This window comes from Notolepis coatsorum, assembly GCF_963971535.1.
Source record: "Notolepis coatsorum genome assembly, chromosome: 8".
NCBI classification, from domain to species: domain Eukaryota; kingdom Metazoa; phylum Chordata; class Actinopteri; order Aulopiformes; family Paralepididae; genus Notolepis; species Notolepis coatsorum.
This window is the reverse complement of record NC_140172.1, coordinates 27,155,938-27,174,612: the sequence shown is the minus strand read 5'-3', so window position 1 is coordinate 27,174,612 and position 18,675 is coordinate 27,155,938.

The following is an 18,675-nucleotide window of genomic DNA, read 5'->3' as shown; positions in this document are numbered from 1 at the left end:
ACCTCTCATGCTGGGATGTAATTGGACCCCTAATACTTGATATGATTTTACACTCAGTCAAAGAGGGAAACTTTTCCAGGGATGTCAATATGGCACTCATATCTGTCCTACTTAAGAAAGATAAGGACCCCACCGAATGTGGCAGTTATAGACCCTTAAGCCTCCTTGGAACCGATCTCAAGCTGTACGCTAAGGTACTAGCCATCCGACTTCAAAAGCATATGACATCTTTAGTTCAGCCTGATCAGACAGGCTTCATAAGAGGCCGCCTGATCACGGATAATATTAGACGGTTACTGCATGTGATAGATGCCAGCAAGGATGCCGCACCTCCTACGGCTGTATTATCCTTAGACGCGATGAAAGCCTTTGACAGGTTGGAATGGTCTTATTTATGAGCAGTACTTAGAAGGATGGGGTTAGGTGATGGGTTCATTCATATGATCAAAGTACTATATACAGGTCCATCAGCCATGATTTTAACAGGTAAACTCTGCTCTCCACTCTTCCCTGTATCGCGCTCGTACAGACAGGGTTGTCCTCTTAGTCCCGGACTATTTGCTCTATCCCTTGAACCTTTAGCACAGTACATAAGACAATCCCTGTCCATAGCACCGATCTCAATTAAGGGCACACAGCATCACATTAGCTTATATGCAGATGATGTAATCTTGTTCATGCAAAACCCTGACACTTCCCTACCTCATCTTCTCAAAGTAATAGATGATTTTGGCAATCTATCGGGATTTAAGATAAACTGGCCAAAATCGGCCTTCCTTCCACTCAATCTGACTGCGAAGGCTACCACCCTCCCAGCAAATATACCCATGGTAGAACACTTTAAATGTCTTGGAGTTGAAATATTCCCCACTATAAGCCAAACGGTGAAGTATAATTATTCCGGATTGCGAGACAGGATCACAAATGACTTCGGCAGGTGGTCAAAATAAAAAAACTCATTACAGGCCCGAGCGTCAATAGTTAAGATGAATGTTTTGCCCAGAATTAACTTTGTCAGCTCGATGTTACCGTTACCCCCCCCTGCTGGTTACTGGCAAAAACTACACTCCGCTGCATATACATTTATTTGGAACAACAAACATCCACGATTAAAAAGATCCACTGCACAGAGAAATAAAACCGACAGGGGTTTAGCCTTTCCAGACTTCAATTATTACTTTAAAGCGTTCTCTTTGAGACCACTGATCACCTGGTTTGATTCTCAATCAGCGGTATCCTGGAGACCATTAGAGGAGAACATAGTGGCACCACATAGACTGCAGGATATAGTGTAGACCAACTTATCAATTAAGCAATGCAACTTAAGATTTGGCCCTCTTATTACACATGTGATCCGGATATGGCGTGACACACAGAAAACGTGTACTAACCACCATAAATGGCACAGGCAATCTCCCCTATTTAATAACAATTTAATCCTTATTCAACAACAACCTATCAGATACCCTGGTTGGGAAAAGAAAGACATACACACATTGGGGGATATCTTCCATGACCATGGTCTCCGCAGTTATCGAGATATATTCAACAAATTTGACCTCACCAGTTCCACTTATCTCTTCTATCTACAAATAAGAGCAGCTTTGAAGGCTCACGGAGTCCCATTCGATGTTCCACTTGAGCACCACAAATTTCACAAATTCTTTTATGACAAGGAGACGTCGAGAGGCTTCGTCTCTGACTTTTATTGCCACTTACTTACGTCCTCATAAGGTCCTTCCCCTAGACTCGGCTTGGAGGAAGGATATCCCAAACCTGGAAGTAGATTTTGATTGGGATGCAGTCTGGGAAAATGTTCGGCTATCATCACGCAACCCAGATCACCAACAGATTAATCTTAACTTTGTTCATAGGACTTACCTGACCCCTAGACGATTGCACCTAATGGGTCTCAGACCGGACTCTCGATGCTCCTTGTGTTCAAATGATGCTATTGGTACATATATCATATATGCATATGTATTGGGAATGCCCTCCTGTCAAGACTTTCTGGGAAAATGTCACCACTCAATTATCAGAATTTTTGTCTCTGACCATACCTACACTTCCTTCTGTATTGTTGTTGAATGATGTTTCTCAGTTATCGTCCTCTGTACATGTAAAGAGACTCATTTTGGCAGGTCTTATGGCTGCCAAAAAGTTGATAGCGGCACGCTGGATTCAACCGGATAAAATGTGCCAGAAGGTATGGGTTCTCACCTATCTCGATGTGATTTATCTAGAGATATCCACTGCACGAATTTTAGGTGTTAATGAAGCCAGCATAGCAGTCTGGGTAGCTGTGGTGGATAAGATAAAGGAACGCATATAAATGTGGAATTTTCTGATGTTGAATGAAGTAGCTCCAGATTCTGGGCCCCATGAAAGAATGTATTTGTAGGCCCCCAGTGAATGCGAGCGCGCGTAAGCAGAATTTTTTTTGGAAATTTTTTTATTGATGAAAACGCATAATATGGTTTTTACCTATACATTCGGATCAGCAGTTCAGCACCTGCACTGTTGGTGGGTGAGCCTAGTAAAGGATGTCGCATTGCGTTCATCTTCAATGAATGGACCAATGCAATAGTCTACCAAAGCCCCCCCTCTCTCTCTATATATCTCACACACACACACACACACACACACACACACACACACACACACACACACACACACACACACACACACACACACACACACACACACACACACACACGCACACACACACACACACACACACTTCAGAAACAAACATAGTATCAATGAGAGCATCAATAATACACCTGAGTGATGTCTAGAAAAAAAAAAGAAAAAAAAAAAAAAAAAAATGTGGGCCCCCCCAGTGCTGGGCCCTTGGAATCATCCTAAACTACCCCCCCTCCCCCCCCCCCCCCGGTTACGCCCCTGAGTGGATGTATAGTCCAAGTGGGGGTCCTGAGGGAGGGGGGGGGGGGGGGGGAAGAGCGAGCAAGAGCCCATGTATTGTATTTATTATTTTTATGTCTTTTAATCTACTTTCATTCTGATTTAATTACTGGACTGTCATTATTGTTATTATTATTTCTGTTATTGTCCTGTGATTTATCATTGATTATTACTGTTACTGTATTGTTTGTCTTGTTTCATGTAAAAAAAAGGGAAAATTAAAAACATTTGTTAAAAAAAATTTAAAAAAATTGCAGAATGGGTACAATACAGTATGGCTCAATACACAATTGTTAAGGGAATGCAGTTTCAAGTTTCAAGTTTCTTTAATAGTTGTCATGCAGAAGTACAGAATACTTTTATACAAAATGCTTCTTTCTGTTACGCTCCAGAGACTGTGCTAGACAAAAAAGATAAGTATGAAATAAAATAAGTATAGCATGTAAAAAATAGAAGTCACGTACGTAGACACAAGTGTTCAGTATGTACATATGTACAATGTTCAATGCAGAATAGAAGTAACTGAGTTACCATACAATATACTATGCAATATACTAATATACAATATACTATATAGTGCAAAGCAGAAATGGGATGAGGTACAATTTAGGTACAATTTACAGTAGGTGTACTGAGGTATGGGTTGTAGTGCAAATTCTTTGCCAATAAATATAAAGTGTGTCTAGGTGTTCTAAAGTGTGGAGAGTGGGTGCTGCAGTGTGTTGTTTGTTTAAAGTGAGTGTGTGCGTGTGGATGTGTGTGCTGTGAGTGCATTTGATGGTTGTTGCATAGTGTTATTGTTTGTTGAGCAACCTGATGGCCTGGGGATAGAAGCTTCTTCTGAGTCTTTCTGTGCTTGCCATGAGACTCCGGTATCGCTTGCCTGACCGCAGCAGTTCAAAGAGGCAGTTGTTTGGGTGGCTGGAGTCCTTGATAATTCTCTTAGCCTTACCCCTGTGTAGCAGGTATATATAATATACTGTTATGTATTCCACAAATAATCCCTCACGTTTTATTTTATTGCTTTGGTTTTATTTCATTGCTTTCGTTTTGTTTTATTGCACTTTTGGGAGCTAAGTCTTTTATTTTTAAATCGATACCGTTGTCACTTCCTCCCGAAGTGACGTATTTCCTTTCGACCGCCCCTCCTCACGCGGCAGTTACTACTGGGTATTGAGGAGCCTGTGAACTGGTGCCATCTAGTGGACAAGAAGTAATGCCATATCTGTCTGGTTGTTTTGACAGGTGAAATAAATACTAAAATGGATCACGAGCCTGTCTTCACTTCCTATACACGTTCGACAGAGGAGTAGGCTGCAGACCGGCTACATTGGTGCCGTTTGACCCGGATCTGCACAAGAACCAACACCAGCTTGGTCACCGGAAGTCGTCGAACGTGAAATTATGTGAAATTATGTGAATTTTTTTTTTCTTCTCTCTTTATCTTTTATATCTGGTTTTTCTCCTCTCTTAGTCAAGTAGAAGGGAGAGATATTGTAATCAGTATATATTTTTTTTCTCCTCTTTCCTGGTGTAGGAATAGTCAAGAAAAATATTGTAATCAGTATATATATTTTTTTTCTCCTCTTTCCTGGTGTAGGAATAGTCAAGAAAAATATTGTAATCAGTATATATATATATTTTCTCCTCTTTCCTGGTGTAGGAATAGTCAAGAAAAAAGTATTGTGATCAGTAGAATATATAAATAAAAATGTCCTTCTTCCCTGGTAGCTGATAGCTCATTTTATAGAAAAAAAGGATGGATCCCAATATTGTAGAGGGGGGAGCCGTCGCAGAGAGCGGGTCTATTGTAGAGGGGGGAGCCGTCGAAGAGAGCGGGTCTGTTGTAGAGGGGGGAGCCATTGGGGAGAGGGTGGTTCATGGCCCTAGTGATTTTGCGTCCGGGAGGGGGGCACAGCTTTTGGCTCGAATTAACTCATCGGGTGTTGGTTTGGGGAGGGGTTCATCGCTGCTTAATTCTTATGGGAGAGGGTTACAGCTATTTAATTCCCCAGGGCCGAGCCCAGGTGAGGGGAGGTCACGAGCGCCCAGTCAGACCCAACAGGTTAGTGTCCCGGGCAATGAAGGTTCCCCAGTCTTCACCTCAACCCATCTACCAAGCCACACACCCTTTGCCCACAGACCTACCTTTTCACCTGCGGCCATTCCCGACAGGAACGACCCAGCATTGAGTGACCTGATAACACACATCGCCCAGCAGGTGGGACAGTCAATATCGGCTCAGCTGAGAGGAGAGAGCCAGGCGAATGAAGGCAGTCAAGAGCGGGTTCAATACCCAGGTAGGAGCCAACCACGCGTCGACTCCACACTCAATCTGACTGGCGTAAAGCTGGTCATGCAGTCGGATGTGAGGGAGCCTCCAGTGTACAGAGGAGATGGGTCTGACAAGATCTCAGTGCATGAGTGGGAGGAGCTTATGGACACCTACCTAAGGAAGAGGGGTATAGGAGTGGACGAGCAGCATCAGGAGATGTTGTCCAGGTTGATGGGCAGAGCCAGAGACATTGTAAAGATAATGCTCCGTAGAAACGCATTGCTAAGGCCTCGTGAGAACCCGAGAGTTGTGACTGACATACTGAAACAACATTTCGGTGGCATGTCATGTTCAAGCATGCCTCTTGCAGATTTCTATAACACTGTGCCTGTGGCAGGGGAGGACCCTGTTGAATACTGGATCCGCCTTAACAAAGCTGTTGATGCAGCTGAGGAGGGCCTGAACAGGCATGGGCGACATATTGATGACCCCCGTCGAGAGGTGACCATGGTGTTCATAAAGTATTGCCCCGATCCCTCCCTTGCTGCAATCTTTCGGTTCAAAGCACCAGAGAAGTGGACAGCTGGTGAAATACAGGAGCATGTTGACCGTCATCAGATCAGCATGAGAGGACAGCTGAACACCAGAACGGACCGTGCAGGTCTGGGGAGACCTTTAACAGTTCATGTCCAGACACCTGTGTTTGAGGAGGTGTCTACGCCTAGCCTTCCAGAGTCGCCCCCTGTCCAGGTTGGAGCGAGTGTCACGTGACACGTCTGCTCCTCAGATTGATGGTAACTGCCTGAAGACTTTGATTGGCCTGCTTGACCGAACAGTCTCTCAGAACAGTCAAGCGATGGCTCAGAACAGCCAAGTGATGGCTCAGAACAATCGGCCGATGGCTCAGAACAATCAGCCGATGGCTCAGAACAACCAACCGAGGGCTAAGAGCTACCAGCCGATGGCTCAGAACAACCAGACGATGGTTCAGAACTACCAGCCGATGGCTCAGAACAACCAGCCAATGTATAGACGACAACAGGTTAACTGCAAGATATGCAGATTGGCGGAGCACTTCACCAAGTCACACTGCATGCGGGAGCACCTGTGCTGGGGTTGTTTTAAACCTGGCCATATCCACAGAGACTGTCGCAGTTACACTCCTGGACGGGGAGACCAGGCCGCGCACTCACCTCGAGAGCAGCAGTCTTTAAACTGACTAACCCGCATTGGAAGAGGGAACGTGTGGGTGAGGACGAACAAACCCTCAGTGCTGAAAGTGAACATGAACAGTGTTATGTAAAAGAGTGCAGTGCAGCACGGGCTGGTGTGAAGATCATAGCACAGAACACGCATAGAGTTGAGTCGTATGATGAGCTGTTCTATGCTCCAGTCAATGTAAATAATATGTTTCAGATGCAAGGGATGCTCGATTCAGGTTCCATGGCATGTACTTTCAGTGAAAATGCAGAGGAAAGGATGTTGAAGGGAAAAGTATTGCAAGAATCAAGACCAATGACTGAGGAAGTGGTTTTAGTGGGGTGTGGAGGAAAACTCACTAAACCGAAGTGTGTGTACGAAGTTGAACTGAAAGTATATGGGGTGAGCTGCATCGTACCAGTTCTTATGGTGCCAGGCCAGCGGGATGATCTCATCATCGGCACAAATGTGATCAAGTTCCTCATGTACAAGTTGAAGAACAGTGACGATTACTGGCGGCTCATCTCCGTCTGCAGTCCATCCTCATCCCCAGGGTGTGAACAGTTTTTGGACCTCATGGCGAATACATCCCGTTGGAGGGGTGAAGAGCTACCAGATAAGATCGGCACGGTCAAGCTCAAGCAGTCGATCACTCTTCTGGCGATGCAAGAACACCTCGTCTGGGGTAAGCTACCTGTTGTGAAGGATCAGATTAAACCGAATATATATATTTATTTATATATATATATTTAATTGTATTTGTATATCGTTTGATATCCCCTGTATATTCCTTGTACAATATGCACTGAATATCCCTTTAGTCTACTAAACAGCCCATAATAGTTTCATTCTACCATTGGACGAGAACCTGGCGCCAGGTTGCCATACCCCTAGGTCCAAGTTCAATCGTGCCGCCTAACATGTCGTGGCAAGCCCCGGTTCCGCGCAGGAATATGTCGGGCGAAATACGAATGGTACTATTTGTTCATAGCGCATATATATATGGCGCAAGTAAAGTAGAACTTTCCTTTTTAGTCCAGTTCTTTACCCTCCAACAGAGTGACAGACGCAAAGCCTCCCCACGACGCACGTGTGGTGTAGTAAGGCCTACTTGGCCCAGAATAGGCATTGAGATATCGTGTAGATTAATAGTTGAATAGTCATAGTTTGGCACTATACCGTCGAGTTGGACGTATTCTATTAAGCTAATAATAGTCTATTTATGTATGGTGCATCGTTCGGTTAGAGTTCTAAAGTTATCAGTACCCCCATCGTTCCTGACGTTATCTGGACGCTTAACCAGGCTGGGCAGACCCCTAGTGGTGCTTGCATCCGAGGAGCTCCGGGCCAAGAGCGACTGGACCTGTATATTGGATTACTCTACCCGGACGACGGCGAGCCTTCCACGGCTTGGATTATGCTTTGGGTGCTTTGATTATTCCATGGATAAAGGCCAACACTGCGGAGTGTTGGAACTACCCCCCGGAGAGGACTCCAGGTGAGACGGCGCTCTACACCAGTGAGGTCGCCTCACGTCTCTCCGTTGTGGACCGGCAGCTACCGTCCACAGAGGGTCCAGCTGTATTCGTCTGCGGTCCGAGGTTCTGTGGGCACCGTGTCCAAGACTTTGGATTCTCCCAAGACACCGTCGGCCAGATGGGATACCGCCAGCGGCTTCTCTAAACCCCCCCTCCTACTGTCTTACAACCAGCGGGACACCCCCCCCCCTTAGTGTATCCAGCTATAATCATCTAAGTACCATCGCTATCGTTTCCTAAATATTCCAGGTTGTATACTTACTCCCTGCGTAACCAGAGATTGGACATTCAATGTTGATTTACCTACGAATACTCATTTGCCATAAAAGTGCATATTTCATATTTCAAATCATAAATGTAATTAAGTGATCGTTGTATACACCTTTTGCTGTATTAAACCTTCGATTTGGTACATTTGTGTGGATTCGTTTCATCAGGTGGGAAAGTGTTCATCATACTTATATCTTGTACTGGATGGCCAGAAGTTAAAGTACATGAGGTAGTGGTATTAAATATCATATCTAACAATACAGTCAGGGAATTGTACCCCTCAGTTACAATTGGTCCTTCGAGCCGGATGGTAACTAGTGTAATATTAATATAGTGTTATTAATATCGAAATGGCCTATGATGAACACTCCACGAAACGATCCTCCTAACCTAGAACGCCCGCGGCGCAGACGACAGACACCTCAGTACTTAGAGGCTTACACTGTCAGTCAACTACCTAGCCTTCGACAAACGGTAAACGCGGTAGAAGTAGAAAGTAAAATTATGTCTGACCTTAACGACCAGGTTTCCCCGACCACAGAGGCCCTAGTAGGTCCTAATGTAACTGACCAAGCTCACGGTGGGGACCAGGAGGGAATTGACATGCCTTTACCCCCCGCCACTACTCAAGAAGTAGTCCCCGACCAGCCCCGGGAGGAAGACGACCCTACAGAGAGAGAACTCTGCACGGAAGAAGAGGAGGAGAGCGCCGAGGAAATAGAGCTCCAGGACTCCCCAACGAGTACCCCCAGGAGCGGCTCACGCAGGAGCAGCTCACCTCCACTACCACCTTCCCCCAACGAAGCGGAGAGGATACTACAACAGGCGTTCCTCGTCAGCCTGACAGCCTCTACCGAACGCGATCGTCTCCAAGCACAGACGCTTAGCGAGCGCGAACAACTCCAAGCGCAACAACGGAGCGAAGAAGAGCGCATACGCCTGGAGATGAGACGCCTTCAGATAGAAGAGAATATGGCAAGAGACCGAGGAGACACCCAGCGTGCCGCTGCCGGTGCCCAAAGAGACGCAGAGCGCGAACTCGCTCTCATCCAGCGCGAAGCCGAGCGCGACAGAATACAAGCCGAGCGCGACAAGCTACAAGCGCAGCTAATGGAGCAGCTGATCAAAAGGACAACACCCTCTCCCTCCGCCAGGGGTTCAAGGAACTCGTCGAGACAACAGTCAAGAGCAGCGTCTCCTCAACGAGCAAGCGACCCTGAACTTGACCAACAGACCGAGTCTAGACCCCCCGCAGACCCCCTCCCCAAACCGGTCCAAGCGAGACCCAGCTACAAGGAAGGAGCGGCATACACTGCGGAGAAGCTAAATAAACGATTACAGGATCTGGAAGATCTGATAGAGGAAGAAGAGGGAGAGGAGGAGAACCAAGCCCGACGACAGCACAGTACTCCACCGGACCAGGAGGTCCCATACAGTCCAGGCTATACCCCCGCGGCGCTGCGCTACAGACCCCCGACTCTATTCACGGGTGAGCACGACGCACGACCAGCCCCGAGGAATAGCACCTGGACCAGCGGGCCATGGTACCCTGCCAGTACCAGCCCACAGCGAGGCGCAAGAGGGGACTCGCCCAGGAGGTCTCTCCCCCAACGCTCGCCGATGTATCAGCCATCCACGGCGTCATACAATGCCACACCATCATTCCCAGACTTCGCCTATGAGAGTCGAGCACAGTACACGGAGCTCCGGATGTGCTTAGAGACAATGATGGTGGATGTCGCTGATGAACGCCACAAGTATGCAATATTACTGAAGCACCTGAAAGTACCGCGAGCGCACAATATAGCGCTAGCCTATGCTACCTCTTCGACTCCATACACAGCGGCCCTTGCAGCGCTGGATCAGAGATATGGACGTATATGGGATTACGTAATCCAAGAGATAAGGCATATTGATCGCCTACCCCCAGCCACAGACAATCGCTCACTAGATGACCTGTCAATCAAAGTGCAGTCCCTGGTAGGGATGCTGGGAGCGCAACGGGAGAAGGGCATGCATGAGCTATACGCCAACTCTAACGTCGAGAGGATTTTGGAGAAGCTGCCACCCGCAAGACAGGAGCGTTTTAGGCGGCAGAGGGATTACCGGGATCCCAACGGCCCCGAGCCATCCCTCCTTGATCTAGCCGACTTCCTGGCGAGAGAAGTCAGCAGCTTACGACTGGATACCTTCGGGCGGAGCACGCCAAGCTCCAGAGAGGGACCCAGGAGAATAAATGATGGTAGAAGATCGGTGACTGTCATGCACCAATCAGAGTCAGTACCGAGCAGTAAGAGTCACAGCACCCCCTCGAGAAAAGAGAAGTGGAAGATAGCGTGTCCCTACTGTGAGAAAGAACACTGGCTGTCACAATGTGACCTATTCACAAAGATGAATGCAGAAGAAGTGAGTCAATGGATAAAGTCCAACCGGCGCTGTTATCGATGTGCGCGGCCCCACATGGCAGCCGAATGCCGCCTAAAGAAAAGGTGCAGCCGGTGCGATGGAGCCCATCTAGATATACTACACGAAAGTAACGGAAGACGGCCTATACCTGCACCACGGAGCGGCACCAAGGCAAGTGTCATGTACATTGACCCCGCCAGCAGCAGCGGAGCCCAAGTGCTCTTAAAGGTAGTCCGTGTGACATTGAGCTACCAAGATAAAGTCATGGACACTTACGCCGTCCTTGATGACGGGTCAGAGAAGACCCTTCTGCTCGCCTCCGCTGCGACCCAGTTGGGACTGCGGGGGAGCAAGAACGAAATGACGATTCGGACAATAAGAAGAGATCTAAAGACGATAAAGGGCGAGAATGTCTCCTTCACCATCGCAGCCAACGGGCAGCCAGAGCGACGGTACAAGATCACAAATGCTTTCACCAGCCAAGAAATAGGACTATCGCAGTACACCTACCCTGTCACCAAGTTGATGGATAAATATGTGCACCTGCGCCAATTACCTATCCCGCTCATAGACGGCGCTACCCCGACCCTGCTGATAGGCTCCGACCATGCAGAACTCATAGTCCCGATTGACCGGGTCCATACAGGCCCCCGAGGCTGTCCTGCAGCAGTCGAGACCCGCCTAGGGTGGACCCTACAAGGCCCCCTCGCTACATCTCTCAACCCAACAGCAGCCACTAGCTGCTTCCACTCCAGAACGACAGAAGAAGACACCACTCTCCTGCAGCATGTCGAGAGGCTATGGACCCTAGAGACAGTGCCCTTTAAGAACGAAAAGAAAGACATTCGCTCTAAAGAAGACATTTACGCCATCAACCTACTCGAGCAGGGGACAAAGAGAGTCACAGTCGGCGGAGTGATGAGATACGCAACTCCACTCCTGAGGCGAGAGGGAATGCCCACCTTTCACGCAAAGAAAGACGCCACGGAGCGCTATCTACTGAACACAGAGCGGCGCCTAGCCAAAGACCCCGCTCAAGAGAGTGTGTACCGAGCTGAGATTGAGAAGCTAATCACAGCGGGACACGTAACAAAGATTGACATTAAAGAGGCCGATCAGACGACCGAATCATGGTACGTGCCGCATCACAAGGTCCATCACAACGGCAAGGATCGCATTGTGTTTAACTGCAGCTACCAGATCGGATCCCAAAATCTGAATAAAGAACTCTTGCCCGGCCCCACACTCGGCCCCTCCCTACTAGGCGTGCTACTGCGCTTCCGCCAGGACAAGGTGGCGATCAGCGGGGATATCAAAGGGATGTTCTTGCAGGTGAGACTAGTAGAGGAGGACAAGCCTCTGCTACGGTTCCTATGGAGAGAGAAGATCGGAGATGAGAACCCATCCATCTACCAGTGGGAAGTACTCCCCTTCGGAACCACATGCAGCCCGTGCTGTGCTACATTTGCACTACAGAAACACGTCACAGAGGACCCAGCAGCAGATGAAGAGGTCCAACACAGTGTGAAGAACAGTTTCTACGTGGACAACTGTTTACAAAGCGTTTCGACTCAAGAAGAAGCCGAGGCTCTCCTAATCAAGTTACGCGCCTCCCTGATCAAAGGTGGCTTTGATCTCAGGCAGTGGGCCAGCAGTGACCCGCACGTATTGCGCAGCCTCTCCTCCGCGGACAAGGCTGCCAGCAGCGAGACCTGGATGGCGACAATCCCAGGAGAAGCCCAAGAAATGACACTAGGACTAGTCTGGCGCTTCAAAACAGACTCGCTCCACTATAGACACAAACCCTTGGCTCCAGAGCAGGGAAGGTCGACGGCGATACCGACCACCAGACGGAGTGTGTACAGAACACTCGCCAGACAATATGACCCGTTGGGATGTATTCTACCTTACACCACCAGGGCAAAGATGATTGTACGAGCACTATGGGACAAGGACCAGGGCTGGGACGACCCAATACCCGCACACCTTGCCTCAACATGGAGAGAGTGGGAGACGGAACTCCGCTCACTCCCAGGCGTCAATATACGCCGCAGCTACTTCCCATCCACAGTGAGGCCAGAGACATGCGAGATTGATCTACACGTCTTCAGCGACGCCTCCGAAGTAGCCTACGGATCGGTGGCCTACCTGCGTGCCCAAGAGAGGGGAGGAAAGATACACACTGCTTTCATCCTGGCCCGCTCAAGAATAGCCCCACGTAAGCAACAATCTATCCCACGTCTAGAGCTCTGCGCAGCCCTCGCAGGAGCGCATCTAGCCACGTTAATCCAACGTGAACTCACCATTCCGGTGCATAGAACAATCTTGTGGTCAGATTCCACGACAGTACTCACATGGATCAAGTCTGATTCATGCAGATACAAAGTCTTCGTGGGAGTCAGAGTCACCGAGATTCAAGAGTTAACAGAAGAAGCAAGCTGGCGGTATGTGGACACCAAACACAACCCAGCTGACGTCATCACCCGGGGAATGTCTCTGGATAACCTAACCCGTCGCAACATCTACAGTGACGGACCAGAATTCCTCAAGCTCCCGGAAGGAGATTGGCCTACGCCCACCCCGAGGGAAGCAAGTAACGAGGAGGCTGAGAACAAGAAACCTATGTTCTGTGGACTGAGCACGACCGCCTCCACAGACCCCAACATAGATGACTGCATTACCCTAGAGAGTGCGCAGCAAAGAACATTCCTGCGGCACCACCCAGAGATTCAGTCCACCACTGACATGTCAGCAGCTGACTACGAAGAAGCAGAACTTCTTCTACTACAACGAGCCCAGAGAGACTCGTTCCCCGATGAGCTAGACTGTCTACAGGGAGGAAACCCCGTCCCATCAGACAGCAGACTGATTCACCTGGCACCAGAGAGTGACGCCCATAATCTCATCAGAGTGGGTGGTCGCCTGCGGAGAGCCCCCGATCTACCAGATGACATTAAGTACCCGATCGTCTTGAACAGCCGACACAAGGTCACAGAGCTGATCATAAAGAAATACGACGAGGATGTACACCACGCAGGAGCAGAGAGAGTCTTCGCGGAGATCAGACGTCGTTATTGGATATTGCAAGGGAGAGAAGCAGTACGGCGCTTCCAGCGAACCTGTCTAGACTGCCGTAAGTGGCGCGCGCAGCCCAGCATACCACGGATGGCTGACTTACCCCCCTGTCGCCTCCGAATCGGCGACAAGCCATTCCACTACACAGGTATGGACTGCTTTGGCCCGTTGTATATAAAGAGAGGAAGAGGCACCGAGAAGCGGTGGGGTATTGTATTCAAATGCATGACCACCAGAGCGATACATATCGAGCTCCTTCCGACCATGAGCACAGACTCATTCCTTATGGCCTTCCGAAGATTCACATCACGGAAAGGAAAACCGTCTACATTGTTGTCTGATCACGGGACCAACTTCAAAGGCGGAGAAAGAGAGCTGAGAGAGAGCTTCCAAGCTATGGGCCCAGAACTTAAGACCCACCTCGCTCCATCCCAGATTGACTTCCAGTTTAATCCCCCGAACGCACCCCACTTCGGTGGAACCTGGGAACGAGAAGTACGTTCTATAAAGACAGCCCTGTACGCCGTACTCGGAGCCCAGACTGTGGTGGAGGAAGTCCTAATGACAGTCCTTACGGAGATCGAGGGAGTATTGAACTCAAAGCCCCTCGGTTACGTCTCCAGTGATGTAGCAGATGTCGACCCAGTCACCCCCAACACACTCCTAATGGGGCGGCTGGACCCCGCGCTACCCCAGACAATGTACAGGCCTGAAGAAGCGAACGGCCGAAGAATGTGGAGGTACAGCCAAGTACTAGCTGACAAGTTTTGGAGCAGCTTCCTACTTCACTACCTACCGTCTCTACAGACCCGCCAGAAGTGGGTAAAAGAGAGAGACAATTTGACAGAAGGAACAGTCGTCATGATTATTGACCAGTCACTACCCAGGGCTATGTGGCCGGCTGGCCGCGTAAGCAAAGTGATCACCGGTGCCGATGGCAAGGTCCGAGCAGCTGAAGTACTCGTCCAAGGGCGCACCTACACACGTCCCGTGGCGAGGCTCATAGAACTGCCCCGACTCCCAGATACTATCGATGATGACCATGACCCTATGACTTTGTGAGTTGACTGACCCTTACAGCGGACCTTGAGTGGTAGACAGTGCGGTTAATCTGTCTCTGCTTAGCTAATTAGCTGGGACTAATTAGGGTGCGGCTGTTGTGAAGGATCAGATTAAACCGAATATATATATTTATTTATATATATATATTTAATTGTATTTGTATATCGTTTGATATCCCCTGTATATTCCTTGTACAATATGCACTGAATATCCCTTTAGTCTACTAAACAGCCCATAATAGTTTCATTCTACCATTGGACGAGAACCTGGCGCCAGGTTGCCATACCCCTAGGTCCAAGTTCAATCGTGCCGCCTAACATGTCGTGGCAAGCCCCGGTTCCGCGCAGGAATATGTCGGGCGAAATACGAATGGTACTATTTGTTCATAGCGCATATATATATGGCGCAAGTAAAGTAGAACTTTCCTTTTTAGTCCAGTTCTTTACCCTCCAACAGAGTGACAGACGCAAAGCCTCCCCACGACGCACGTGTGGTGTAGTAAGGCCTACTTGGCCCAGAATAGGCATTGAGATATCGTGTAGATTAATAGTTGAATAGTCATAGTTTGGCACTATACCGTCGAGTTGGACGTATTCTATTAAGCTAATAATAGTCTATTTATGTATGGTGCATCGTTCGGTTAGAGTTCTAAAGTTATCAGTACCCCCATCGTTCCTGACGTTATCTGGACGCTTAACCAGGCTGGGCAGACCCCTAGTGGTGCTTGCATCCGAGGAGCTCCGGGCCAAGAGCGACTGGACCTGTATATTGGATTACTCTACCCGGACGACGGCGAGCCTTCCACGGCTTGGATTATGCTTTGGGTGCTTTGATTATTCCATGGATAAAGGCCAACACTGCAGAGTGTTGGAACTACCCCCCGGAGAGGACTCCAGGTGAGACGGCGCTCTACACCAGTGAGGTCGCCTCACGTCTCTCCGTTGTGGACCGGCAGCTACCGTCCACAGAGGGTCCAGCTGTATTCGTCTGCGGTCCGAGGTTCTGTGGGCACCGTGTCCAAGACTTTGGATTCTCCCAAGACACCGTCGGCCAGATGGGATACCGCCAGCGGCTTCTCTAACCCCCCCCTCCTACTGTCTTACAACCAGCGGGACACCCCCCCCCCCCTTAGTGTATCCAGCTATAATCATCTAAGTACCATCGCTATCGTTTCCTAAATATTCCTGGTTGTATACTTACTCCCTGCGTAACCAGAGATTGGACATTCAATGTTGATTTACCTACGAATACTCATTTGCCATAAAAGTGCATATTTCATATTTCAAATCATAAATGTAATTAAGTGATCGTTGTATACACCTTTTGCTGTATTAAACCTTCGATTTGGTACATTTGTGTGGATTCGTTTCATCAGGTGGGAAAGTGTTCATCATACTTATATCTTGTACTGGATGGCCAGAAGTTAAAGTACATGAGGTAGTGGTATTAAATATCATATCTAACAATACAGTCAGGGAATTGTACCCCTCAGTTACACTACCCAAAAATACCATCATGTTGCCGGGAAGCACCGTGATAGTGGAACCGACTTCATCAAGATCCATGCCACGGAATATTATGGTTGGTCGGATCGTGACACCTCTGTGGGGTGATGGGTGGGTCCCCATGAAGGTCACCAACCTGTCTGATAGACCAGTTACGCTGAAGAGGAACTGTAAGCTGGCAGATGTGTCTCCCTGCTTGGCTGTGGAAGATTTGTAGCTTCTCCAAGGCTGTAGTCGGATTGACAGGGCTCCTCCGACCGAGCGCCATACGGCAACCAGTCTTTCAGACTTCGAACAGAGGCTACGTGATGTTGGTCTTGACAAGCTCGATATCCAACCCTGTCATACCAGCAACACAGGAAAGGAGAAGTTAGTCCAGCTACTCGAGTCTTACAACGACATCTTCTCCAAGCATGAGATGGACTGTGGTGAGGCAAAGGGCTTCGTCCACCGCATTCGACTTAGCGATGATCGTCCATTCCGCCTTCCTTACCGGAGAGTACCCCCTGCTCACTACCAGAAACTACGACAGGTCTTGACAGACATGGAGCAACAAGGGATAATCTGGAAATCACTGAGCGATTATGCTTCGCCGCTGGTGATGGTATGGAAGAAGGACGGTAATTTGAGGATCTGCACCGATTTTCGATGGTTGAATGCGAGGACACTCAAGGACTCCCATCCTCTTCCACATCAGTCGGACTGTCTGGTTGCCTTGGGAGGGAATACCTCCTTCAAGCACAATGGACTTGCCGTCTGGCTTCTACAACGTTCCCATGGCTGAAGAGGATAAGAGATATACAGCGTTCACTACACCGATAGGCCTACATGAGTATAATAGAATGCAGCAGGGACTGTGCAATAGTCCCGCCTCATTTATGCGCATGATGCTGAGTATATTCGGGGATATGAACTTCAGCAGCCTGTTATGCTATCTGGACGACCTGCTGGTCTTCGGATCAACGGAAGAGGAGGCGTTACAAAGACTGGAGGTCGTCTTCCAGCGACTGCGAGACCACAATCTCAAGTTGAGTCCGAAGAAGTGTCATCTGATGAGGTTGTCTGTCAAGTTTCTGGGCCATATCATAGACGGTAGCGGAGTGGCTGTGGATCCCGCAAAGGTGGAAGTCATATCCAGCATGTCCAAGACAGATCTCATGGAGGAGGATGGGTGTACACCCTCAGTACGCAGGATCAAATCTTACCTGGGAATGGTTTTCTTCTATCAGCACTTCATCCCTAATTGCTCTTCCATCGCCAAACCGCTATTCGCTCTGACTGGGGGACAAAAGAGGAGAGGAAGGATGAAGGTGAAGGTGAAGGCGGGAACATTCAGGAGACTGAGACCCGAAGACTGGACTTCAGAGTGTGACGTTGCCTTCGTCAGTCTAAGGGAGAGTCTGCTGGACTGTGTGGTTCTGGCGCATCCTGATTTCTCACGTCCCTTGATTCTGTCAACTGATGCTTCTTTGGATGGGCTCGGAGCGGTGTTGTCACAAGTACCAGCTGGTGAAAGTAAAGCGCGCCCCATAGCTTTCGCAAGCAAGACCCTGAGCAGTTCTCAGAAGAATTACCCAGCCCACCGGCTCAAGTTTTTGGCACTGAAGTGGAGTGTGTGCGACAAGTTCAGCCATTGGCTGAAGGGCAACTCCTTCACAGTATGGACGGACAACAATCCACTCACTTATATAATGACCAAGCCCAAACTCGATGCTTGCGAACAACGTTGGGTCGCAAAGCTTGCTCCTTATACGTTCAACCTGAAGCACATCGCAGTAACCAAGAACGTAGTGGCTGATGCTCTCAGTCTGGATCCGTTTGCCAAGACGGTTGGGCGAAGGCTGGTCACAGAGTCCTACAGCAATCTGCTCGCCGAATCGGGTGAGGTTGGAGAGGACAGGGTTCAAGATGTTTTCCGTTTGAAGGTCCAGTGTCAACGGACAGAGAGGTCAGAGCACGTTGCTGTGATGCAGTCCCAGTGTTCGCCACCCTTGTGTAACGACGCTGTGAAGGCGGTCCTTGATTCCCATGACCATTGGGATGCAGCTGCGGAGTCCAGGGCAACAGAGTTGGTCCAAACCGTTCAACATTTTGCTCCACCAGGACAGGATTTGCTACCTGCCTTTTCTCTGGCAGAACTTCAGAGAAGCCAAGAGAGTGACCCTGACATCTTTAAGGTCACGTCTTTTCTGACTCGACAGAGGAGACCATCGAGGCGAGAGAGAGACGGTCTGGGTGCAAGCGCTCTGGTACTGATCAGACAATGGGAGAGACTGAAGGTCACTGATGGAGTGCTCTATAGAGTCACTAAGGATCCGTTGAGCAAGCAGAAGAGGCTTCAGTTCGTCTTGCCCCGAAGTCTAGTGGACAAGGCCTTGCGGGCGTACATGACTTAGCCAGACATCAAGGGCAGGCAAGA